The 26,490-nt window shown below is 37.4% G+C and overlaps 1 long non-coding RNA gene across 2 annotated transcripts in view; it reads right to left on the bottom strand.

The window, feature by feature from the left end:
• LOC135200152 (uncharacterized) overlaps nucleotides 1-26,490 on the bottom strand; it is a 209,686-nt gene that overhangs the window by 24,952 nt on the left and 158,244 nt on the right. The window contains exon 4 of one of the 2 annotated variants that reach the window (XR_010311216.1): nucleotides 13,933-15,529. The exons of the other annotated variant lie outside the window; for it this stretch is intronic. This is a non-coding gene — a long non-coding RNA (uncharacterized LOC135200152). Of the gene's footprint in view, nucleotides 1-13,932; nucleotides 15,530-26,490 lie in introns of those variants that run through there. 2 annotated transcript variants of the gene reach the window in all.

Raw genomic sequence — 26,490 nt, 5'->3', positions numbered from 1 at the left:
ATCTGAGATCCACCCGCCTTTTGAGATGTTCATTACCTGCTTCTCTTTTATTAAGGCCGATTCCATCATTTGACTCTTGTACCGGCAGTTGCTGCTATAAATTACACGTGACAAATTCCAGTTTATTCTATGGTTATGTTCATTTATATGGTTGAAAATAGCCGAGTTCTGTTGTCCATACCTAACTGACCGTTTGTGTTGTATTAATCTCTGGGGAAGTGATTTACCTGTAAATCCGATGTAAGATTGGTCACAGTCCTGGCATGGGATCTCATAGACCCCAGAGTCTTTGGGAGATGTCTTTTGTTGGACGTTAATCGGGATTTGGCTAAGGTATTTGGGTAGGTAAATGCAAAAGGGTTGGATTTCCCAAGGGTGTGGGTTATTCTCTTAATCGTCTCCAGGTGAGGAATTTTTATTTTATTGTTGGGTGTGTCTCTGGTCTTGTCCTTAGGGGGTCGGTAGAAAATTACGTTTGCTTTTTGAATTGCTTTCTCAATTATATGGTCAGGATACTTTAAAGATGAAAGTTGCTTGTGGACGGATCTCTTGGTATAAATACCACCTTTTCTGTAAACTTTTCTCATTCATATACCTGAAGAGAGAGACAGCAGTCTCTGAAATATAGTACTTTTCTCTCTACATTTTGGTGTTTTTATGGGCTCCTTTTATTAGATATATATATATATATATATATATATATATATATATATATTATATATATATATATATATATATATATATATATATATATATATAGACACACACACACACACAGGCAGTCCCCAACTCCCGACGGGTTCGGCTTATGACGTTCCGAGGTTACAACACTTTTCAATTATAATTACCAGAAATTATTTCCAGGGTTACGGCACTTACAACGCCGATCTGGCAGAAGAAACACTATGACTCCAAAAATGCAAAATAATCAATATTTGAAGGTCTTTTAATGAAAAATGCAATAAAAATGCAGTTTACATAGTTTTTAATACACCTAAAGCATTAAAAGTAAAGTTTTCTTAGGATTTTTGACGATTTTCCGGCTTACAACGCTTCTCAAGAACAGAACCCCCGTCGTAAGCCGGGGACTGCCTGTATACAGTGTTCCCCTGTATTCGCAGGGGATGGTACTAGACGCCCCTGCGAATAGCTAGAACCCATGAATACAGGCAGTCTCCAGTTATCAGCTAGGGTGCTAATAAGTGAAAACCGCCATTAACCGAAACTTGGCAATCTATGGTGCCGATAACTGGTTAATAGCGCCTTTGTTAGATATGTTATGGTGCCATAACTCTATTATCAGCACTTTATGGCGCCAATAACCGAAACATGGGCCTTATGGTGCCATAAATCGCCAATTTTATGACACTAGACAATAAACCCACAAAAATTTTATACGTGGTTTTTTAACCCTTAAACGCCTATTGGACGTATTTTACGTCGAGATAAATTGTCTGTTGGGTGCCGATTGGACGTATTTTACGTCGACATAGAAAAGTTTTTTCAAAAATTTGCGGAAAAGTACTTATAGGCCTACCAGCCGAAAATGTTTGAATCACGCGCCTTGGGGGATGCTGGGAGTTCACGGATCAAGGTGTTGTTTTGTTTACAATCGTTACGCAGGCGCGCAAGCGCGAATTTCTTTCTTGCCGCACTAAAAAGTATCGGTGACACATCTCTGAAATTATTTCGTCACATTGACATAATTTTTTTACCATTTTAAATTAGCCGTTACATGGAGTATTATATATGAAAATGTGCGCAATTTCATGTAGAATGCAACAAAAAAATACTCATGATTGTAGCTTTTATCAGTTTTGAAATATTTTCATATAAATAACAATGTGCCAAAATTTCAACCTTTGACTTTACCGAAATGGTCAAAAAACGCAATTGCAAGCTAAAACGCTTATATTTTTGTAATATTCAATCATTTACCTTCATTTTGCAACAAATTGGAAGTCTCTAGCACAATATTTCGATATATTTCGATTTATGGTGAATTTATGAAAAAACTTTTTCCTTACGTCCGCGCGGTAACTCTTCCGAAAAAATCATAAGTGCGATTGTCATAATGTTTGCACCATTTTAAATTAGCCGTTACATAAAGTTTTATAAATGGAAATGTGCGTAATTTCATGCACAATACAACTAAAAAACAACTCATGGTTGTAGCTTTTATCAGTTTGAAATATTTTCATATAAATAACAATGTGCCTTAATTTCAACCTTTGGTCAACTTTTGACTCTACCGAAATGGTCGAAGTGAATCCCACAGGAAAATGATAGTCAGAAATCCAAGCGCTTTCATCTTAACTCAGACATTGTCAAGGAGCTCCTTGACAATGTCTGAGTAAAGACAAAAGCGCTTGGATTTCTGACTATCATTTTCCTGTGGGATTCGCTTATTTATGAGTCACGTGTATCTACTGTGATAACCAATATATATATATATATATATATATATATATATATATATGATATATATATATATATATATATATATATATATATATATAGTGTGTGTGTGTGTGTGTGTGTGTGTGTGTGTATACAGTGTATTCGCATTCTCTGGATTTGCACACTCGCACATTCGCAGATTTCTCTCGGGAATGTTTCCCCGCATTATTTGCGGAAAATTCGCTGTATTTTTCCATGAGAAATATCTACAAATTCCTGTTTTTTTTTTTTTTTATCAATTTCATCATAAAATCCCCTTTTTGTGATAAAACTATTGAAAAAACCAAGTATAAAAAATTTTGTAGTGGGTTTTCTTGAGCTTTAACAAACAAAATAAGCTGTTTTCAGCATTTTTATAGAGGTTCCAACTATTTGTGGGGGGGTCTGGTACGCATTCCCTGCGAATACGGGGGGGACCACTGTATATACATACAGGCAGTCACTGGTTTATGACGTGGGATCCTGAGACGTGTCATAAGCCAGAACATCATTGAAAATTGTCAAAAATTCTAAGAAAAACTTACTTTTAATGCTTTGGATGTATTTAAAACTATGTAAACTGCATTTCTATTGTGTTTTTCATCCAAAAAAAACCCTTCAAATATTGATTTTTTTATAGCATAGTTGCTGATTCGTCCTCAAATCCTTGGTAAGATGCCTCAATGTGTATTTTCTCTCAGGATGGTAAGTATCATATTAATTAGAGAAAGACCATGACAGAACTAATACATGTTGAATTTAGGGGTAGGACAGCATTTACCAACACTGAATGGCACTTGATACAACCTGTGCCAGACATGGAGAAACCTCAAAAGGAAATTATTCTCTTACCTGGCAGTTTGAAGTGAGAACTGTAAATGAAACTTCATCAGATAAATGGGAAATGGATTTATACTTCCATCTTTAACAGAACTCAGGTTGCTCATCATGTACCACCAGCCTTCTACCCCTTCACATTTAAAACCATAAACCATGTGAAGGCACATTTTCAAAATTACATAATAACCAGAAAGCGTGAACCATTGGCAGAACTAAAATCATTTGCTTCGGTTATCCCAGTTTCATAAAACTCCACAGAAGAATGGGCAACACTTCAACTTCCTTTTGATAGGAAAAAGCTCCTCTTAGATATTGCAATCAACAATTTGGTATTCCAATGAGAAGGTAGTCAGAAGGGACAGCTCCCTCAAAAGGGACAACAACCTGCTCAGCAAAACGTGTATCCTTTTCATAAGGTCCAAAAACCAGGTTATGAAGGAAAGGGAAAAGCAACACCTGGGATGCCCATTGAGGGAAAAGGCAGAGGAAGGTGGGTGGGGATCTCAATAGGAAAATATTGATTATTTTGCCTTTTTGTATCAGCATTGTAAGCCTGGAACATGCATCATAAACCTAGAAATAATTTCTGATAAATATAATTGAAAAGTGTCGTACCCGTTGAACTTTTCTAGACAATAATAACAAAATTATTAATTCAATGTACATGGCCTTTTGTTACCGTTAGCTAATGCTTAAATATACTTGAGACTTGTATTCGAGACATACTTTTTAAGTGGCATATGAAGCCAAGGACTGTAAGTTGCCAGAATTACATTTAGGCAAATGGAATGCCATCAGTTATAAGATCTAGTACTGTAGGTGTCTGCATTGTTTACATCTGGGAACCATATTCAAGAATTTAGTGCTTTACTTTATTTCTTTTCAACCACTCAAAATATTTTGGCTCATCTGTTTTAACATTTATAAATAAAAACTTGTGTAATGGGAAATCTTTAATAAAATTTATTTATATATAAGTGAAGTGGGCTGCTGTAATTTCATGTTGAATTTTAGCATTTTTCTTAAAATGAAACCAGGTAAGATGATAAATATATAATGGTGAATAATGCTGCTAAATCAGCACATTGTGCCAAGCTATTTAAGTGATGTTTCTAGTGCAGTGATGTACATAAAAGCCCTGAATGTAGGTACAGGTAGCTGTTTTAGCATTACATATTTTCAACTTCTCATGGTATGAACAATATAAACAAATTTTGCAATGTATATAGCCTGGGTAAAGAATTGTTTTCTACTTTATAAAGTTACAGTTTCGTTTCTGTTTGTAAAACAATTTTAAGCTTCATTGTTGGTAGTACTTATATGTCTCTTCACGAATGTGATTGCAATAATAAACAGTTGAGATTTATTTGGATGTATTTGTTAAATCCTTTCAATTTCCCTGTTTTAGGGAAGGGGTGATGATGATGCCTTGTTCAGCTGTATGGGATTGAAGAAAATGTCCGAGGAACCATGTTCGTCAGCGTCTGTGCAAGCTACGTGTCACAACTTGGCAACAGTCTCATTAGCCACAGAGTTTCCATGGAGAACAGCACATCAGTGTTCAGTTTGCCTGAAAAGGTTTGGTCTTCGTACAGACTTGACGCGCCACCTCAGAACACATACAGGAGAAAAGCCATTTGTTTGTTCCATCTGCGATTTCCGCACAGCTCTCAAGTGCAATCTCAAAAGGCACGTGGCACGTTTCCACAGCCTAAGCCTGCCTCCTGAAAGTTGTCCTTAATTTGAGCTACTGTAATGCTTTATTACTTGGCTTGTACCAGTTGCACAAACCTTTAGATTAGCTTTCAACATTAATAAACTAAGGAATTTTGGAACATTTTTAGCAATTGGAAAAGCTAAGATATGTTATATGCCTTGTAGTTTAGTTTCTTCTTTATTGCTTCTCTCAGATGTTCTAAACCAAGTTTTTTCTCATTTCTGATGGTTTGGCAATACCATAACTACATATTTTGTTTCATTAAAGTTGGTAGATTGTCTATAATTGTATAGTTTCAAGATTTTGATGTCCTTCCATGCTAACTTGAGATTGCTTGCATTATAGAATAAGCTCTTTTTGTGCAATTTTTTTTCTACATTTATTACTTTGGAGGCAATGAATGTAAAACTTAATGCTTATGTTACTTATAATGGAGCATAAATTTTAATCACTATAGGGACATATATTTCTGTTAATTTTGGACAAACAAATGTACATACTCAGTATTAGATCATTAGATGGAATTCTAACTTAATCATCAACATTTTCTACGAACAATGTTCCAATAATTGTATCTGAAATGTAACAACCTGATTTGAAAAATATGTAGCTATCTGTGGAGCACAATCCTTTGGGGCAGCCCAGTGAGAGCCCTGTAATAATAGCTGTGGTTTTAAAAATGATATCTTATAACAGTGCATGCCATTTGAACAGATTATCATTTTTAATGTCTTGGGGGCACTGCATGCAAAGCGGGCAAACAACATTAATTTTTATTTCATGCAGCTGTGATTATTACTGTTCTGCAAAATACAAATACCAGTACTAGTGCAATAAAGTGATTACTGATTGAATGTTAAGGGATTATCATGAGTGTACACATATGATTTGTTACATAGCTAGCACTGTGAATGTATTGCATGCTGTCGTAAAGGTAATCTGACTGGAAGAATTTTGGCTCTAGTATCATGCCAGCAATCATGATCGTTTCTTGATTTGCAAAATCATTGTGTTAACTTCCATGTAGAGTATTCAAAGATGATTAGTCAGGTGGTAATAATCATGAGAATTATAATAAAATGTCCTTGGACTTCAAGGAATATTTAATGGTTTGGTGAGAGCAAAATAAGTTTTACAAATTTTCTTTTCTTTGGATTTGGCTCCTTCAGTTATACCAACATGTAAAGTTTTTCCATTTAGTTTTATATCGTAATCCATTACATACCACACTTCAGGGTTCTTTGAAGCCTTATTATATTTATTGCTGGGGTTGAAGTATACTGTGTTAATTTTATTAGTTGCTTCTTTTGTAGTTTAGCTCTTAGTTTCCTTTTTTCATGTCATCCAAAATTTTCAAAATGACTTGGAAGTTTGATAACTTTGTCAAATTATGTAGAATCATAGTGAACCTGTTTCATTAAAATTGTGTAATATTTTATTTTAGACATACATATAGTTTCTTTTCTTTTTTTTAACACACCAGCAGGTAGTCAGAGGGATGATAGCAGCACCTCAGATTAACAGACAGTTCAGGGGTCTGGCCTCTCAATAAGCAACAAAGATCATTAAGTAATGAATATTTGCATATATGTACCCTTAAGAGAACTCAAATAGCCAATAGTACTAGCACACAGCATTCCAAATGAAGTAATTAATAGTCTACCTTACCTAGTATTTTGTGATTATTATTCACCTGAAAATATTCATGTACTTGTCATTCAATTTCAGTGATATAAATACAAAAATAATTTATTCTAAGGTATTTACAATATACTAGTTACTACACACACTGTATACCAGTCTGACAAAAATGAAGCCGATTGCAATAGTTCTACTTTTTTATCCTTACAAGATTGTAAAATACACATAAAATTTAACACAAAAACCTTTGGTGCTTTTACTTTTGAAGGTATTCAAAAGTAAAAGCACCAAAGCTCACATGCAGATTCTTTATGAGACAGGCAACAGATGCTGAATGATAAACTCAGGTGTGCTCACAGATTTGGATAGTTAATTAAGATATATTTATTTTACTGAACTGGTATACTACATCCAATAAGTTCAGGTCTGTTAAGTTGAAATGCCAATGTTGTTGCCTTGTTTGATTTATGTTCAGTTAATTTGTTTGTCTGTAATCATAAGTGATGTTGAGAAAAAAATGGTATTCATTGTGATGCAGGTGAATTAGTACTGAATGTTTTAAATACTAAAGGCTCAAGCAAGTAACAGAAGGGAAAAAGAAAATATCATTTGTTTCTTCAGAAATAAAAACCATCACCATTTATGTTGGAGTTTTCTTTAGCCTGAGCTGGAATCATTCATTAAAACTTGGTAACAAGGTAGTGACTGGTGGTTAAGGAGGTTAAATGGGAGAATACTCATTTCTCACTTGCCACTGCCAAGCACTTCTCCAGTCACTGCCTTGTAGAGGTGCCTTGTTAGACTGATTGTTGTTGAATGCCTTTTTATTTTTTCACCTATTTCAATAAATCTGGAGAAAAAACATGTACTGAAGCTTTATAGCTTAAAACTGGTTGGAGCCCTTTATGTCTTATTATTGATCCACATCTACATAGATATTTCTTTCCTGTAGATGTTGGGTTTTCAGTTATCTATTTTCCTATAAGGAGCATGTTGAATAGTTTTCCTTGCATTGGGGGAGGTACAATTGGAAATGGTAACCAGGTTCTTCAGGGGTGAACTCACCTCAAGTGATATTATTGCTAAACCCTTCAGTGACTTTCTTTGTACCATCTACCCATACAGCTACTTATCAGTTTTGGGAGGGTACACATGGTAAGGTGAGAGCCTAACACATGCTATCCTCTGATGATGAGCTGGGTACCCAGGACAGTCTCCCTTAGTGGGACCCTTAGTGGGACCCAAAACCATGTACCACACTTGCGCATGGTATTGAGTTATCCGACTCTTGTGCCAGGAATATCATTTTTGTTTAAGGTACAGCACTTTAACCCTTAAACGCCGAAGCGGTAAAAAAAAAATTGTCTCCCGTGTGCCGAAGGTGTTTCGGAGTGAGCGCGGAAGCGGAAAAAATATTTTTTTCAAAAAAACACAGCGCGCTTAGTTTACAAGATTAAGAGTTCATTTTTGGCTCCTTTTTTTGTCATTGGCTGAAGTTTAGTATGCAACCATCAGAAATGAAAAAAATTTATCATTATCATATATAAATAATGCGATATATGATAGCGCAAAAACGAAATTTCATATATAATTGTATTCAAATCGCTCTGTGCGCAAAACGGTTAAAGGTAACAAGTTACTTTTTTTTCGTTGTAATGTACACTAAATTGCGATTATTTTGGTATATAACACATTGTAAAACGATAAAAGCAACACAGAGAAAATATGATCACAAAATGATGCATGAATTCGTAACACGAGGACGTAAAAAAAATGTTTTTTTCAAAAGTTCACCATAAATCTAAATATTGTTATAGAGACTTCGAATTTGTTTCAAGATGAAGTTAAATGATGGAATATTACGATACTGTAAGAGTTTTAGCTTACAATTGCAGTTTTTGACCATTTCGGACGAGTTGAAGTTGACCAAATGTCGAAATTTTTATATAATTTTTTTTTTATATGCAATTATTTCGGAAATTAGAAAAGCTACAACCTTCAAATATTTTTCCTTTTATTCTACATGAAATTGCGCACATTTTCATATATAAAACTCTATGAAATGCCTAATATGAAACGGAGCAAATTTTCCGAGAATGCGATGTACGCATTTCGGAGATTTATGGCGGAGAATCCGCCGCGCAGAGGGAAGGAAAGTTTTTTCATAAATTCACCATAAATCGAAATATTGTGCTAGAGACTTCCAATTTGTTGCAAAATGAGGGTAAATGATTGACTATTACTAAAATATAAGTGTTTTAGCTTAAAATTGCGTTTTTCGACCATTTCGGTAGAGTCAAAGTTGACCGAACGTGGTTTTTTTTCTATTTATTGTGATTTATATGCAAATATTTCGAAAATGAGAAAAGCTACAACCTTCAATTATTTTTCGTTATATTCTACATGAAATTGCGCACATTTTTATATATAAAACTTTATGTAACGGCTAATTTAAAATGGTGCAAACATTACCACAATCGCATGTATGATTTTTTCGGAAGAGTTACTGCGCAGACGTAAGGAAAATGTTATTTTTTTCATAAATTCACCATAAATCGAAATATTGTGCTAGAGACTTCCAATTTGTTTCAAAATAAAGGTAAATGATTAAATATTACTAAAATATAAGAGTTTTAGCTTACAATTGCGTTTTTCGACCATTTCGGTAGAGTCAAAATTGACCGAAGGTTGAAAATTTTTCACTTATCATTTTTTATATGAAAATATTTCAAAACTGATAAAAGCTACAACCATGGGTTGTTTTTAGTTGTATTGTGCATGAAATTGCTCACATTTCCATTTATAAAACTTTATGTAACGGCTAATTTTAAAATGGTGCAAACATTACCACAATCGCATGTATGATTTTTTTCGGAAGTTACCGCACAGACGTAAGCAAAAAATTTTTTCATAAATTCACCATAAATCGAAATATTGTGCTAGAGACTTCCAATTTGTTGCAAAATTAAGGTAAATAGTTGAATATTACTAAAATATAAGTCGTTTTAATCTTACAATTGCGTTTTCGACCATTTCGGTAGAGTCAAGTTGACCGAAGGTTGAAATTTTGGCACTTATCGTTATTTATATAAAGATATTTCAAAACTGATAAAAGCTACAATCATGAGTATTTTTCTGTTGTATTCTAAATGAAATTGCACACATTTTCTTATATAATACTTCATGTAACGAATAATTTAAAATGGTGCAAAAATTATGTCAAAGTGACAAAATAATTTTTGAGATGTCACTGATACTTTTTAGTGCGATAAGAAAGAAATTCGCGGTTGCGCGCCTGCGTAACGATTGTAAACAAAACAACGCCTTGATCCGTGAACTCCCGGCATCCCCCAAGGCGCGTGATCCAATAGTTTTCGGCTGGCAGGCCTATAAGTATTTTTCCGCGAATTTAAAAAAAAAAACTTTTTTGAGTCGACGTATGGTACGTCCATTCGGCATACGGGAGACATTTTGACTCGACGTTTAATACGTCCATTCGGCGTTTAAGGGTTAAGATGATGTGGCCTTGAACATCCTCAGGAGCCCTACTTTTGCTTTGTTCCTTAGTTTCAGCTAAGAAAGAGGGAACCCTGTCTTGCTGTTCCTGCTGCTGCAGATTCAGTAAGGATGACACATCTTCCTTGAAACAGTCCCACAGCACTGAAAGTGAGGTAGGCATGAGCCAGGAGTAAGGGAATGAACCAGAGGTACGGTTCCTTGACCTTCTCATCTTCACCTTTAGTAGTCTGTGGGAGGCAAAGGTGTTCAGTCATATACAGGTCACCCATCCACTCTTGGTAAGGCTGGCATGGGTCTCACTGAATGGGTTAGATATCTTGTCCTGGCTTGCTCTTACTTGGACAAGAAGGATGCCCCTGGCTCTTCCACCCAAGTTTTGCCAAAAACCCATGTGGTTGGGCTTGCTTGCAATTGTGCAGCTCCTGTCTTAATGTGTGGCTCACCACCAGCCTTAAGGCTCAGTTTGCATGACAGCACTTGTGCTCAGTCACTCATAATACCTCTACTAGCTTGCGCATTACTCAATGTCAGGAGACATACAGGTTGGTTGATTACAGCTCAGAACTCTGTTCCAAGTACAGGCCATCAATGATGCCAGGTGTTATAACCAGTACCAGTGGTACTGATCATGCATTAAGGTCCCAGGAACAGTACAGAGTGGACCAGCATATCAGGAACTCTCTTTGGTGAAGAACCAACTTGTGCTGTTGAGGATTTGATGGCCCTGGCCAGTTTCTAGAGTCAACAAGCCAAGTTGGAACAGCAATTTCGAGAGATTATTGCTCTTTTGTATGAGTTTAATAATCTCTGGGGCTTCCACAGCCCCACACCTAGACATGATCTTACCAATAAAGAATACTCTGAGGTGCACTCTTGGAATGAGATGGTTGGTTAGTTTTGTGGTCTCAGCTTACGTAGTGTTTGGAGCCAGGTGAACAGTCTGATCTCTGGATAAGACAGTTCGCTGTCAAACAGCAGATCAGGCAAGCTCCTTCCTTTGATGTTGCCTTGCCAATGAAGATTTCGCATTAATTTTGTTTGAACACATGGGTACACTGTGTTGTTACAGATGTCTTTCTAGTGAGCAAACTTTTTCCTAAGATGGGACATGATTGTGTTAATTTTCTCACTTCAAGGTTTGGTTGGAAATAGTCTCACACTATGGAGTAGTCTATTGGTCATCTTGTTGTAACTTTTTTACAAAGGGTAACGTGGAGGCAGCAACAGAGCGGAAGAGATTGGAGTTAGGGGATACTTTGATCTAACATACAGTTTCCTTCAAAGCTCCGATGATGGAGGTTTCAATCCCTCGTGATGGCTACTTTATACTGTTCATGGACTAACCTACCCCTTACTCAAGAACCAGTACTATTCCAAATGTATCTCTGAAAATTCTAGACTTGTTGGGATAATGGAAAAAGACATGCTGGAAGTCATAGACTAACAATCTCCTGGGTTTTGTGGAGAAGTTGACTGGTGGCTAGACTGGTCATTAACCACTCATATTTAAACATGTTTGTTCTGCAGACTCAGCTCAAGCTTGAAATGACATGATCTGTAATAAATTCCCTCAAAGAGATCATATTATACTTACAATGGATCTGAAGGACACATACTTCCAGTACCTGTTCATCAGACCTCTCAGAAGTACCGCTGCCGTTTCTACAATGGGTCTGTCTGCCAGTTCAAATCTCTGTGGTTTGAGCTGACAACAGCCCCAGAGGTATTCACAAAAATGTTCACCTTGGTATCAGCTTCAGCTCATTCGCTGGGTATGACCTTGCTGTGTTTCGTGGATGATCGGTTGGTTCTTTTTCCAAGATACTGCTACTCATAACAAAGATTGCCTTCTGTCAGTTTGTCACAAGCCGTCTGAGAGTTGTGATAAACTGGGAGAAGTCAGATCTACCCGTGCTATTAGCTGACTACCTGGACATGTTTATAGATGCAGCAGCAGTAAGGTTTTTTCTTCTCTCATGAGTAGACTTAAGGAGGTGACAGCACAGTGCCTGTCTTCACAGTAGCAGTGAGTTCAGTTTTGACAGGTTATCTCTGGCCACCTGTTTTCCATCTGCACTTGCTTCAGTGGCATCTTGAACAGCACTGGTCAATACCAGATGATCCTTCCTCCAAGTTTGTTCCCTTGACAGAGGAAATCGGAGATGATCTCCTTGGAGGCTAGAGGACAGGAATGACTTTGTGGGAGTTCCACTGAACTCCTCTCCTGAAATGTGGTTGTTCACAGATGAATTGAAGGACGGCTGCGGCACACACCTGAACGGCTTATACCATGTGCAGAGAAAGGACAAACCTCATCTGCACATCTATATTCTGGGAATGCATTCCTAGCCTTGTGGCGTATATCAAGAAGATGGGGAAGGGATGAGAGGGAAGAGGAAGACCATTTCCTTTCTCTTCTGTCAGTTGGCAAGACAGATGAACATGTGGGAGGTCATCATGTTGTCGAACTGTCAGCCAGGTATATTCGGGACGGCAGAATGTGGTAGCAACAGTGGTCCCTGCAACCTTGTGTCTTTGAAAGGCTGAGATTGAAGAAAAACCAGTGACTGACTTGTTCACCACATAGCTAAACAGGAAGTAATTTGTTTTCTGTTTCCCATCCTCTGACACTCATGGTTGAGGTACAGAGATCCCCCTTTGTCCCAACCACTTTTGTTAGCCACATTTTGGAAGTTACTATACCAGATGATTCAGTCCCTCCATCTACACTCATGGAGGTTATCCAGCAGATCCTGCTAGAGAGATGCTTTTATTGCAAAACTCCATGGGAGATGTCTGATTTCTCCTGACACCCCTTTGTGAGTACAAAGCATGGAAATTTGGCTATCTTTTATGACTGGTGTCTTAGAAGTGGTCTCTCTATGGTCTGAATGTCTGTACAGTGGATAGCAAACATCCTAGCATAACTACTCACAGTTTCATCTGCAAAGGCTGTAGTTCTGCCTTGAGCCATGTACATATTCAGAATGAAGGGTATGGATCTCTCTTTGTCAGTAGAGTTATCTGTGCTCATTTGGAACTTTGAACAGTCTTGTTCTTTTCAAGAATTTTGTCCTCCAGAATGGGATGTGACTCTTGTTCTTTGCAGCCTAACCCATGCACTGTACAATCTGTTGGGGAAGCCTCAGACCATGAGCTCACACTGAAGTCTGTCTTTCTACTAGCTTAACTTTAGCAAACCTTATCAGAGTTATATGGCTTAAGTATATAAGTATTTTTCCTCTGAATAAATTTTGCAAAAATAGCACCAAAATACATAATAGGAAAATTCAAATTAACCACTGATTGTTTGTCCTTCATTAAATAACGTGAGCTGCAAAGGCATTTCAACAACATAAAATGATGCTGGAGAAAAGAAACAGTGTGTAGGAATAAGATCAATCGATGTCTTTAAAATTAAACATATTCATATTTTACGTGTACAGATGTGAAAGGCCAATGGAAAAATTATGCACTTTGGACTCAAGAAAGAAAAGGAGATGAACATAATTCTAGAATCTAGATCCTTGCAAGCAAAGTCATGTTATTGAAAATTATAGTGTAAGATATTTATATTCCTCAGGATTACATTAAATTATCATAAAAAATATTCAAAAAGCTTCTCTTTGGTAAGCCACAGAGCATATTTAAAGCCCACTATTATCTTGCTAATATTAAATTTAAGACCATGTAAATGTGAAGCACACAATGAAGGAAACCAGAGGAAAAAACAAAAAAGGTTTTATATAGTAGATATTAAGTGAATTTGTAAGTATAATTGTACATATCTTCTTTATCATCACAGACAACTTAGATGTGCATCAACAGCCTACATCACTGGACAGGCTACCAGTTAACTCAATACTGTTGTAATCACATGCAACCTCGTGATCTTCAAACAGTTACAGTATCTCTACTACATATAATTTCACCTTTCCATCACAGTTATGGACAATATAAAGTCTTCTGACTGGTAGCTTGGTTGTAGTTTTAGATATCTTGAACATGGGTGCGGGATATTCTGCTAGAATTATATTTAGCCATGACAAGTTACAAATTTTCCAGGGTTTTCTTGTAAATTACTCATTCTCAACAGTATGCAGGAATACTCCTTGCCTTTGAGAGTTTATGCCATATGAGGACCACCTAGTAGACTAAGGGGTTGAAGTTTTTTTTATTTTTATGGTGTTTTATGTTGCACAGAACCAGTGGTTATTCAGCAACGGGACCAACGGCTTTACGTGACTTCCAAACCACGTCAAGAGTGAACTCCTCTCACCAGAAATACAATCTCTAACCCTTCAATGGAAAGCCGCCCGAGAATTGAACTCGCAGTCACCGAGGTGGCAGGTCAAGACCATACCGATCACGCCACTGAGGCGCTCGAGGGGGCAGTGTTGAAGTTTTACTGGGAGTACTTAGGTATATGAAAATAGAGCCTTTGCATGGTCTTGTAATTGTCCTTGTAATTCATGGTCACAGTTATTCTTGACTTTCTGGTAGGTCAAGTTGTTGAAGTCAATTCAGAGAGTAAAAACTCATCACTTACTAGCTTAACAGCTGTGAGGTAAAAATTCATCACTTATCCTAACAGCTTTGGAGTAGAGAAGTGCTGTGATGATTTCCAGGTTCATTCCAGAGTAAAGCAACCTAGTAATATAGTTGGTGCCATAGGAAAAAACTTTTTTTCATTTGCTGCCATTATTCCCAGAATTGCCAGTTTGCATAAGTTCCTCTTCCATAACATCCATATTGACATCTTCATACTTTGTTTTCACCTTGGCTTTCAAGGGCTTTCATTGAAACCCTTATGAGTTTGTCAGGGTAGTCTTTGATATTTATATAACCTAACCATCGTCAAGAGTATCTGCACTGAAGAAGAGCAATCAACTTTACAGACTAGTATTACCAAAGTTACCCAAATTAAGATGCAAATTTCAAGAGGTTTGTTTGTGATATGAACTTGACATTTTTTGTGCTACTGAAAGAGGACAAGCCAGAACAATCCAGGATATTTTGCAATCCTTGTTTGTAATTTAACACACTAGGGTCAAAGGGAAATATTTTTGTTGTATGAAGTATTCTCAGAGACCCTCTAGTGTATGCAGGGAAGGACTAAGCTCCTTGTAAAGTCTCTGCTCATAAGGTAGAAAATTTCAGTTTTATTCAGTGTAATTTTTCCGTAATTCAAGCTGTTAGTGCTGAATCCTGTAGATCTCAATATATCTTCTTATCTCCTTTCCTCAGAGACATCACCTAGGATACTTTTAAACTACGTATTTCATTCCAATTAGTTTTCTAAATTGCTCCTATAACAAGATTCTACTCCTGCATCAACTCCAGCTTTTTTGCTCACTGTTCCTGGACACTGCTCTGCAGTAAGAAAGAAAAAAGTTAGAACAGTATAAGTAGGATAAGGAGTATTTCTTTGTGGGGTTACCTCACCCTAGTAAAGCACCCGTTGTTTTACTGTGACCAAAATTTAAAACTGTGAAACAAGATGCTATTATTTAACGGTGTGAAGATTCAAGGTCTGGAAAAAATAAGCCCTATTAATAATAATATTTATTGGTGTACTATAATGAACCAGAACTCAGTACGTACAGCAGTTTCTTATATTCTAATATATTTAAAATTGTAATTAATCCAGCAAATCTGCAGCAGGTATGTTATGATTCTGAGAAGTAAAATTTTACTGTTTTAGTGTGGACAGGATGGCTTACAAGGATCTTGTTACACTGAAGGTTTTAATCCACCACTAGAAGCCCTCTATGTCTTGATACAGAGTCAGCATCATAATATCCCAAGATATTCTAGAGGTTTTCAATATCAGTGTCCTGTCTGTTGTAAATACCTAGTATCCCCTGTAGGTTTAAAGCGGCATTACCACATTCATACCGGGGAAAAGCCATTTGTGTGTCGGATGTGCAATTTATGGGAATATCGCTGCTTGAGTGATTGGAAAATGATGAGATGAGAAGAAGGGCAGGCTTAGTAAAGATTACAGAGGTAATAAGAGAGTCACAATTGAGGTTTTATGGGCATGTGTTGAGGATGCATGATGAGGAGGGAGTGAAGAGGGCTTGGGAGGAACCTGTTAGGCTGTTCCCAGTTATCAGCAGGGGTTCTGTTCTCGGCGGGGTGCTAAGCAAAAACCGCCATTACCTGAAACCTGGCGATTTATGGCGCCAACATCCAGTTAATAGTGTCGATAACTGGTTAATGGTGCCTCTGTTATGTTAGGTATGTTATGGCACCATAACTCTATTATTGGCACCTTATGGTGCCTATACTGGAACTAGGCATGTTACGGCACCATAAATTGCCGATTTTATGGTGCTAGACAACCACCACAAAACCGGATCACCATTAACAGAGTCCACCAATAACCGGGGACTGCCTTATTGGATTAGTTGCATGCATGTCATGCGAGTGCAGTTCGTAGCTGAAACAAAGGGAAGGTTCATTCTTCCTTGGGTCTCACTCAATGCACGCCTTTGTTAAACTGTCTCCTGTGTCTTTGTTTGTTCATTTTTACAATTCAAATGCAAATGTAAGTACGTAATCATGCCAGCAAGTCCAAGCTAGTTGGAGAATACTGTTATGCTTCTGGGAAAGTCTGGGTGCTTGAAGGTCAGTGATGATGATGTGAAGTTAGTGAAGGAACATAAAATAGGGCTAACTAAAGAAGACATGCAGGATCTTCAGAGGGAGCAGCAACAGACAACTGTTATGGAATTGTCTTCAAAGGAAGTGGAGGCAAGTGAGATTGTCCCTAGTTCATTAATAATAGAAATGTATGCAAAATTGGGGGAGTAAACATTTTTCTTAAAAAATGTAACCCTAACAAAGCTGTAACAAACTGTTATAAACCTCCAGCTAAAAATAAATATCATTAAGTGCAGTGAGTCTTATAAAGTAAGTAGTAGATACAGACAAGAGTAACAACCCCAGGCACAGTTGTCAACAATTTTTACGGAAGAGGACTCCCATTCCAAACAATGACATCTCACTTCTTCACCTTTCTCACCTCCTACCACTTATGCCATCAGCTGTCAATTACAGGTAAAGTAAGAACAAATTTGCATTGATTTCATATATTTGTGCATTTTATATGATTTATGCATGTAAGGCTTGTTAAATTCAAGTTAAAATGCTTTTATTTTTTGTATTTGGGAGTCTGGAATGGATTAATTCAATTACCATAATATCTTATGAGAAAAATTAATTCAGTTTAAAGACAGACTTTTGGAACTCATTACGCCTGTTAACCAAGGTGTGACTGCATTCCATTTGTTTAACTCTGGCTGCTTTGGTGCTGTTTCCATAAAAAATAATTATCTGAGAATTCCCACAAAGAAAATAAGAGTGGTTCAGGCTTTTAGTATATTTAGAAACAGTTCCCGAGTATTTATGCTGACATTAGGTGTAATTTTTCGTTAAATTACACACTAAAAAAGGGATTTTGACGTAGGAAAAATCTATTTCTGGGCGAGGAAGCCGTGTCGCCCAGTGAAATGTGTCCTCTTTAGCACTATTTCTAGTAAAATATTGCTATGATACCAGAGAACTGCTAAATTGGACATGTCAGAAGTCTCTGACTCGCTCACCTAAATAAAAGGTGTCGGTACGGAGCGACACGGCTGAGCCCAGAAATGTTGGTTTTAACTCTTAGCATTCATATAATGCCCTAGACAAGGAGCAGCATAAACAAAATCAGTGTTTGCATTTTTCATCACTTGGGTTTGGTATTAACTACTGTACTGCTATTTTGAGAATTGCATCAAGATTCAGGAAGTCAAATGCTAATTTTATATACTGTTACATTTGTACAAGTATTGGTTGTATTTTAATATGTAAAGAATCTGTTTCAAAGCTGTTAATTAAATTCTGTTGTTGAAGGTCCACACATTTATTAATACTGATCCCGTACATATTTTAGGAAAGAAGTAATGGTGATGGAGTCGTCAACTATGTGGGATTGATGCATGGATTGGAAATGCCTCATATACCATCATCCCAAGGAAATGGACACTACAGATCAAAGTCAAGAGGTTTTCTGCATAGGGCCCCCATTCACCAATGCTCCATGTGCTCAATGAGGTTTGCTATGCGCACTGATCTGCAACGTCACATATATACCCACACTGGAGAGAAGCCTTTTTCTTGTCACATCTGTAATTTGAAAACTGCGCGCAAAGGAAATCTTAAGCGACACATGTTGAATGCTCATGGTTTGGATCTTCCAACTACAGGCACTTAATGTTAAAACTTTCTAAAGGAGTGAAAGTAGATAAGGAATTGGAAATGGAAATTATTTTACCTTAGTTTTGAAAATGTCAGAATTATTTTGAACAATTCAGTTTTGAAAATTTCAGAATTATTTTGAACAATTCATAAAAAAAAATATTGGGAAGTATGATAATACAATGTTTATTATGAACTAAAATGTATATTCAAAATAATCCCTGTATTTTTTAATAGAAAGTGACACTTAATATGCTTCTGCAAACTGGTAAAATACTGTCATTCAGAAACTTGCTTTAATGGTTCCTTTAAAGATTACCACTTAAATATTTACCTTAGCCCCAATTGCTTTGTTTTCTCTTTAACTCGAAATCTGTTCACTACCTTTTGGTCTTTTTCCAAGTAGGTGTTCAGCTTTCTAACTTTATCCTGCTCTATCTCAACATATTTTTATATGTAACATGTTATGCTTGTTTGGGAAAATATAAAATAATATTAACTCTCACCAGAAGAGTAATTCCACTTCGAACTTACAAGTACGAAATTTTAACTGTATGATTAATTGAAAGTATTTTAAAGAATTTTTACATATTTACTATTGGAATTGATGGGAATCATTGAGAAATTGTGAGTTGTGTGTAACTGTAAGGCTTTATCTTTTAAAGTGTTCCATTTTTGTATTTATTAGATAACTAAAGAAAATGCCTAATATTTGTAAATAATTTAGCAGAATGCAGTTTACTGTAACTGACCATCCTTGTGCATATTAGAAAGTTAAAAACAGTTTGTAATGTAAGATGAAAATTAGGTATACATTCTTTAAGAAGAGCATACCGTGTGACCTGCATATATGAAAAGTTTTTTATACTACAGGCAGCCACCGGTTATCGGCAGGGGTTCCATTCTCAGCAGGTGCTGATAAGTGAAAACCGCCATTAACCAAAACTCTTGTGATTTAGGGCAGTTATAGCACCAAGGTTTGGTTAATGGCACCTCTGTAAGGTATCTTATGGCACCATAACTCTATTATCAGCAACTGATAACTCTATTATCAGCAACTGATAACCAAAAGTTGGCCTGTTATGGCACCATAAAACCGGATTGCCATTAACTGAGTCTACCGATAACTGAGGACTGCCTATTTATATTCCAAAAGAGAAAATGCTGTTCCTCTAAATTAAATATGTAAGAGACACCTTTTATCTTCAAGAGTGCTGGAATTAACCACATGCTGAATTTTTGTCATCAACAAAATAATCTTGAGTCACTCTCTCAGGTAAGCTGTATCCTTCACAAAAGGGAAGTCATAATTCTTACCCACCTGGTACATCTTTCTTTGCTTGGTTCTTTATTTCATTTTGTTCATTTTCTTGTTTTTAGTTGGTAGAAGTGTTGAATCAATAGATGGCAGTAACAGAAAGGTGTATGTACAGTGTTGATGAATATGAAATTGTTTAGAACTATGTTCTATAAAACTGCAAAAAAGTGACTTGCTAGAATATGTTTCTCTCTACTGACATACCGTACTACTGCCCCATAGAAAAATCTGAACATGTGGCCTCTCTTTCCACAGCCGAAACACTCGCCATTAACCCATCTGCAATCCATCACACACTCCTTCAGTTACATCGCCATTCACTTCTTCTAAACCACTTTCATTCCAACTCCCATTATCTCCCTCACTACCATCCTCCCAAATTCCATTCACTACTTCACCGATGTCTTCTAACTCTGGTTCCAACATCTCCCCTATTTCGGCCACCAAACAACTCAGTTCATCCATACTTCTGTCAAACTCCTGCAAAGACTTATCCATCCTATCAACTACCTCCTCACTACTCAGTTTCCTTCTCATTGAAGTCTTATTTGTCCCTGTCAACTCAAACCCACATACACTACAAGTATCATTCATTCCCTCAAAGTCATCCGTAGCACACGCTTTATCAACCGATTGCACCCTACCACCAACCCCCTTACCATGCTGTTCACACTTTTCCCTTCCACTTCCGCTCTCCACACTCTTCTGCTTTCTTCCATACTCAACCAACACCAACTGTTGATCTCCCAGACCCATTTGTTCACTGATGCTCAGCCCAATTTATTCACCCTCAACCACTCACTCATTGCATTCTCCCGAACATACTGTCGCATACTAGAGGACCCACCCAACTGAATCCCCTTAACACCTAGTTTCCCAAATTCCCAACCTGACTCATCCTCCTTTTCCTACACACACTCGCCACATGACCTTCCATTCCACATTCAACACATTTTGCCCGCTGTTCTTTACACATCCTAGCATAATGCCCATTCTTCCCGCAATCACCGCAAACCTCAGTCACATGAGTACCTCGACATCCACTTGCTATATGCCCTACTTGCCCACAACTGTAACATTTAATATCCTTATCTTTCTTACACTTGCTCACCAAATGCCCGGTTTGCCCACACCCGAAGCAGGCTCCCAACCCCCACCAACATTCATTCTTCCTATGCCCTAGCTTTCCACATCTGTAACACTGCTGCTCTCGTTAACGACTAACCGACCCTACTCTTCCAACGCTTGCACTCCGATCTCTCTTATGGCTAACCATACTTACGTTACTGGCTCTAACGCTCCTATCAACCACTCGCTCTGCCATTCGCCTTGGCCCTTCCAAAACTGCCTCCCTATAGCTCTTAAACTCTGGTATAACATCAGCTACTTAAGTCCTAACACTAACACTTCTACTCCCTTTCATACACCTATCCAACTCATAATCCTCTACTATTTCCAAAATGTCGTTTCACATCAACCTTTCATTCGTCCATCGCATTTTCTCCTTATGTTTCAGATTTACAAACTCATACACACTCTCAGGCACAGTTGCCAACAACTTCCTCACTAACTCTTAACACTCATTTATCCCTTCATCTCCAAACTTTTTCCTGGCTAATGTTTCTAACCTACAGACATACAGCGACGACGACTCGCCAACATTCATTCTTACCTCATCAAAACTATGTTTTCTCCTATATCTAACACTACTCCTTATCCTCTTCGCCTGTTCCACAATCCTAGCTTTCACACTCTCATAAGGCACATTCCCCACACTCATCATTACCCCATACATATTCAACAAAAATCCCGTCAAAAAGCTACCCAACTCTCTTGCCCAGACTCTCTTGTTATCCCCATACTTTGCCTCACAATACCTCTCATATTCCTTAAAAAGATCCCCTATGTCCCTACTACCATATTCCTCGTATTGTGCACATCTAAGTATCTCTCTCATATATACAGCCTTTCGTACTTCCCGCTCACTCTCACTCTCACTACTTCCATTCTGATCCCTCTTAACCTCGTCCGAATACAGCGAATCAACTTCCATGCTCCTGATTACGCTCTTCTTACCCTTCTTTCTACCCACCTGTTTCCACTCACCGCTATCTAAATCACTCTCAGCCCTTTCTCCAATGTATTCAGTCCTAGTCTCATTCTGTCCGTCATCCTTACTAGCCTTCTTTCCCTTAGTCTTCTTTTCCTCAGCCGCCTTCTTATTCTTGTCCTCAGGTTTATCCTAATCCTGTGTCTTCCCCTTCTTCCCTTTACCTATCACAACCAAGTCACCTTCGTCACTCGTAGTTTCATCCACTCGCTCTTCCACAGTCTTTACCACTTCTGGCCTATCACAAGACCTAGTAGGCCTACCTCCTACAGCTCCCTCTCCCATGAACCCCCTTCATCATCTCCTGCACTGCATTCATCATCACCAAGATTTTTTTTTTACATTTTCTCAACCATTCTCTCTTCCGCTCCTTTCACTTCTTCTTTCATTTCCACTTTTGCACTCCTTAGCATTCCTCTCATTTCCTCTAACTCGCTCTTCAGCTTCTCACACTCTACCCTTAACCTCTCATTCTCCACTTCCAATTGTCCTCTTACTTCCCTCTCCAACCTCAACTCCTCCTTCAGCCTCTCCACCTCACTCAATCCTTCCATCCCAAACTTTCTCACCACACACACACTAGCCTAGACCAATCGTCCTGCAGCTGCCACACCAGCAGTCCCTGTTCGGGCGCCAAAAAAAAATGTGGCGGAATCACAAGCTTAAGAGCAAGCAGCAAATCTCCCCCACATAAACTTAATCTGTCTGGCTACCAAACCACCCTCAATCACACTTTCCTCTTTACACTACAAAGTACAGCAGGACAATTGACCCATACCTACATACAGAACAAAAAACACAAACAGGTACTCACCTCTGGCTTCTGATACTCAGGGCTAGGCTGTGCTGTCCGCTGGATATAGGCTATAGGCTAGCCAACACACAAACACAAACCAACCACCCGAGACCCACAACAACTCAATAACCCGACAAATCACTGCAGACGAGCACCAACAGCCCGAAAGAACACGACAACCACACGACTTCCCCCAGCACAACAACCCGCCAAAACCAACACTGCCCCAACCACCACTCACAGACACCAAAAATGCACCACAAACCTCTTCAGCCTCACCCAAACCAGACAGACACACTCACAACAACCTTACAACACCAAAATCAATCAAATACCACAAAACCAACTAACAACCAACGGACAAATGCTGCCAAACCAACTCTGTGACTTCACTAACTGCCTTGCTTCTTAGACTCGTAACAGACTTCCACTGACATTCTACAGAGTGCCACACAGACATGCTTCCGACCGCCATTTAACCCTTAAAAGCCGACTGGACGTATTTTACGTCGACATTTTTTGTCTCTTGGGTGCCGACTGGACGTATTTTACGTCGACATACAAAAGTTTTTTAAAAATTCGCAGAAAAATACTTTTAGGCCTACCAGCCGAAAACTCTTGAATCACGCGCCTTAAGGGATGCTGGGAGTTCACGGATCAAGGTGTTGTTTTGTTTACAATCGTTACGCAGGCGCGCAAGCGCGAATTTCTTTCTTGCCGTACTAAAAAGTATCTGTGACATCTCGGAAATTATTTCGTCACTTTGACATAATTTTTGTACCATTTTAAATTAGCCGTTACATGGAGTATTATATATGGAAATGTGCGCATTTTTATGTAGAATATAACAAAAAAATACTCATGATTGTAGCTTTTATCAGTTTTGAGATATTTCCATATAAATAACGATAAGTGCCAAAATTTCAACCTTCGGTCAACTTTGACTCTACCGAAATGGTCGAAAAACGCAATTGTAAGCTAAAACTCTTATATTTTAGTAATATTCAATCATTTACCTTAATTTTGCAACTAATTGGAAGTCTCTAGCACAATATTTCGATTTATGGTGAATTTATGAAAAAAATAACATTTTCTTTACGTCCGCGCGGTAACTCTTCCGAAAAAATCCTACGTGCGATTGTGGTAATGTTTGCACCATTTTAAATTAGCCGTTACATAAAGTTTTATATATGAAAATGTGCGCAATTTCATGTAGAATACAACAATAAATAATTAAAGGTTGTAGCTTTTCTCATTTTTGAAATATTTGCATATAAATCACGATAAATAGAAAAAAAACCAAGTTCGGTCAACTTTGACTATACCGAAATGGTCGAAAAACGCAATTGTAAGCTAAAACTCTTACAGTCTAGTAATATTCAGTCATTTATCTTCATCTTGAAACAAATCCGAAGTCTCTAGCACAATATTTAGATTTATGGTGAATTTAAAAAAAAAAAACTTTCCTTCCCTCCGCGAGCGGATTCTCCGCCACAAATCTCCGAAATCCGTACGTCCCATTCTCGGAATATTTGCTCTGTTTCATATTAGGCAATTCATAGAGTTTTATATATGAAAACGTGCGCAATTTCATGGAGAATAAAACGAAAAATATTTGAAGGTTGTAGCTTTTTCTTATTCCAAAAAAATAATTGCATATATAATATATATATAAAAAAATTCGACATTCGGTCAACTTTAACTCATCAGATATGGTCGAAAACTCGAAAACTGCATTTGTAAGCTAATATTCTTATAGTATAGTAATATTCAATCATTTGTCTTCATTTTGAAAGAAATTGTAAGTCTCTAGGACAATATTTAGATTTATGGTGAATTTTTGAAAAAAAATATGTTTACTACCGCTCGTTACGAATTCATGCATTATTTTGTGATAATATTTTCTCTGTGTTGCTTTTGTCGTTTTACAATGTGTTATATACCAAAAGGATTGCAATTTAGTGTACATTACAACGAAAAAAAAAGTAACTTGTTACCTTTAACCGGTTCGCGCACAGCGCGATTTGAATACAATTATATATGAAATTTCGTTTTTGCGCTATCATATATCGCATTATTTATATATGATAATGATAATTTTTTTCATTTCTGATGGTTGCATACTAAACTTCAGCCAATGACAAAAAAAGGAGCCAAAAATGAACTCTTAATCTTGAAAACTAAGCACGCTGTGAATTTTTGAAAAAAATATTTTTTCCGCTTCCGCGCTCACTCTGAAACACCTCCGGCACACGGGAGACATTTTTTTTTACCGCTTCGGCGTTTAAGGGTTAACCCCTCCCATTTATTCTTCCACCTATCTCTCTCTCTCTCTCTCTCTCTCACACAACTTTTGGAGATGTTGTCAGATATAAACTACTACCATTACTCCTCTATAACTGGATTAAGAGTCAATTGTGGATTCAACATTCTAGACATGGTTCCTTGTAGGGAATTGCACAGGCTACTTGTAAAAGTAACTCATACCTGAGGTTGTCCATCTGCAGAATTAATAAACTTCACTTACATGGAAGGAGAATACTCCCCCTATGTTATGATAAGGGTACTGCAAAGTATCTAAAGAGAATGATGGTATTTAGACTAGGTTTTGTGTCCAGAAATGCATCTCATGTTTAAGGAAAGTGATCTCACTGGAGCAGTTTGCAGGTTTAGCTCAGGATTACATTCAAGTTTTGTGTACTATATGGGGTAAGGTTTATTTGGTTAAGGTTTTTTTTATCATTCATCAAGGGGCTTATTTATGTACTGCACAAATACATCTGGTAATTACTATCACTTGTTGATCTTAATCAACGTGTACAGACAGTCCTCGCTTATCGGTGGCATTGGTTAATGGCGTTCCAGTTTTACAGCCCTAGGCTAACGTCATTACCCAGATTTTTGGTGACAGTAAGCACTTTTTAGTAGGGTGAGGTGGGTAAATACCGACTGAGGCGGAACACCGACCGAATGCTCTGATATGAAAACTATTTCACATTTTGCGCCAAAACTCACTACCAACACAGCAACCATCTCAGTGAACAACACGAAAGCAACAGGTTTATGCCATCACGATGTCTGTGTTTATCAGGTAAGAAAATTGATTTTTTGGATGTCAGTTGTAATTTTTCACGCTTCTCATATAGCATCTCACGTCCGTGAATATGGTGTGATTGTTTCTAGTTAAGTTTCATTACGATATTTAGCCATATTGACATGTTATCAAGTGAAATGAAGCTTGTCCTTTTGAAGTGGCTGCCACGGCATTGTCGTGAAAAAAAAAAAATATGGTGCGGGGGACTGCTGACTGTAAACATGCGGGGAAACATCAACCCCCAACACAGATGTGTGAAATTATGAATATTTTAAAAATATTTTTAAAGTTTTGAATGTTTTGAAATGTTGAATATTTTTTAAATACATAACAAAAAGTTGAACAGTGTTTTTTTGTGTGAATTTGAAAGTGATATTTAGTGAATTGTGATGCAATATCAGTCATTATGCTTAAAAACAAGAAATTTTTATTGGGTGAGTTCAACTCTACTTATTCATGTCTAATGCCATTAAGGCTTTCTGATCTAGCCTACTGCCTTCTTGGAAGATTGATTATCAGTGTCATTATGCTAAAATCAGGAAATTTGGTTTTTGGAGGGTTCCCCCACCCCCTGAACATTTTTAATGTGCAAAATATGACATTTATTCTCCGAGTTAAGGATTTATGAATGTACCATAGGTGGGCCATGTTGTGCAGTTTGATATGGGTACAGTATACACTCTCTCAGGTACAAAATGTTTTTTTTTGGCAATTTTTCCTACTTATAGGTCGGTATTTACCAACCTCACCCAACAGGCAGTCTCCGGTT

This window comes from Macrobrachium nipponense, chromosome 26, assembly GCF_015104395.2.
Source record: "Macrobrachium nipponense isolate FS-2020 chromosome 26, ASM1510439v2, whole genome shotgun sequence".
In the NCBI taxonomy this organism is placed as follows: domain Eukaryota; kingdom Metazoa; phylum Arthropoda; class Malacostraca; order Decapoda; family Palaemonidae; genus Macrobrachium; species Macrobrachium nipponense.
This window is presented reverse-complemented; position numbering and strand designations above follow the sequence as displayed.